Source organism: Galeopterus variegatus, unplaced genomic scaffold (genome assembly GCF_000696425.1).
Source record: "Galeopterus variegatus unplaced genomic scaffold, G_variegatus-3.0.2 Scaffold638, whole genome shotgun sequence".
Taxonomy (NCBI): Eukaryota; Metazoa; Chordata; class Mammalia; order Dermoptera; family Cynocephalidae; genus Galeopterus; species Galeopterus variegatus.
Window position 1 is genome coordinate 546873 of NW_007726749.1, and position 1389 is coordinate 548261.

The following is a 1389-nucleotide window of genomic DNA, read 5'->3' on the forward strand; positions in this document are numbered from 1 at the left end:
AGTCTATTCTAGGTTTTGGGTGAGGCCCGGTCATTCTCACGCAGAGTATGAAACACTGCCCTAAACCAGTAATAGGCAGACTTTTTCTGTAAAGGGCCAAAGAGTAAATACTTTCGGTTTTGTGGGCCAGATGTCTGTTACAACTACTCAACTCTGCTACTGCAGCACAAAAACAGCCATAGATTCATAAATGAATGGGGGTGGCTGTGTTGCAATAAAATTTTATTTATAAAAATAGGTAGTGGGCCAGATTTGGTCTGTGGGCCACAGCTTGGCAGCCCCCTCTCCTTCTGCATGTACCCAATAAAGACACAGAAATGTGTATATAAAAAAGTGATATTTCTTTAATTTAAAATTATGACCTAGTAAGAACTAGTCAGTTTAAGTGATCCAGCTTCCTCTTTATAACCAAATGGAACAGACACAATATTGCTTCAGATTTCCAACCCCAGAGAGAAATCAAACCAAACCAAGTTGAAAATCCTTAGGGAGTCCCTGCAGCTACCTGCTGGGGCCATTGGGCTCCACAGTGAGGATGCCCAAGCTGCCAGGGGCTGCTGCTTTCCTTCTACCACCCAACTCCCTTGCTGGGCCTGATCCCTCTCCACCTATCTGTAGCTGGCACCGTGCACATGCCTCCTCCACCAAGATGTTGATGGTATGGTGGTCACTTCCCAACCAGCTTCGGGGGCATCTTCCTGTGATCGCAGTAGTGGAGCTCAGCAATTTTTAATGTACATGCCAGAAGGGCAGCATCTTCACTTGTTTGCTGAGTTCTGGAGCCTCCAGTTGTAACCATCGGTCACATGTGGCCAAGGCACCGGCAACAAAACGGCAAACTTGGGAAACGATCTGAGCAGATGCAAGGGCCTCGGTCATCACGGCAAGTCTGAAATGAAACAGACAAATGCCTTCTGGGTAAAATCCTTACAAACGTCCCAGGGGAGAACATGTAAAGACGGAACAGGAGACAGCACCTCCTTCAGCACTCCAAGGCTCTGTCTGCTCTTCCCAGCACAGAATTCAAAGGGTCCCACTTCTTCGGCCAGCTTTGCCTCTCCCACCTCATACATTCAGGGTCAATCATGGCTTCAGATTTACTTAGCCAGTCAGAGGAAGTCTCGCAAGAACCCGAGGCACTAAATAACGCGGCAAGAAGAGTCCAGGGTGTGACTCTAAGCAGGAGGCCTTTCCTGGAGGGGTTTGCATACAGAATAACTACAACTGGCTTGAAGCAAGCCTTCTGGAAAAAGCCAACAGGTCACCTTAGGCCCACTGCAGTGGGACAAGCTTACACACTGGTTTGCTTTCTCTAAAATTAACAGCACCCGGGCCGGCCCGGTGGCGCACTGGATAAGTGCGCCACTTGGGAAGCGCGGCGGCGCTCCC

At 49.0% G+C, this 1389-nt stretch overlaps 1 protein-coding gene across 1 annotated transcript in view; it reads right to left on the reverse strand.

Annotated features, from left to right (window-relative positions):
* Positions 1 to 320: 320 nt before the first annotated feature.
* The window catches only part of NAIF1 (nuclear apoptosis inducing factor 1), a 5521-nt gene continuing 4452 nt past the window's right edge, over positions 321 to 1389 (reverse strand). Inside the window, exon 3 of the mRNA XM_008570870.1 lies at positions 321 to 889. The gene's annotated coding sequence lies outside the window, so the exon portion shown is untranslated. The remainder of the gene's footprint in view (positions 890 to 1389) is intronic.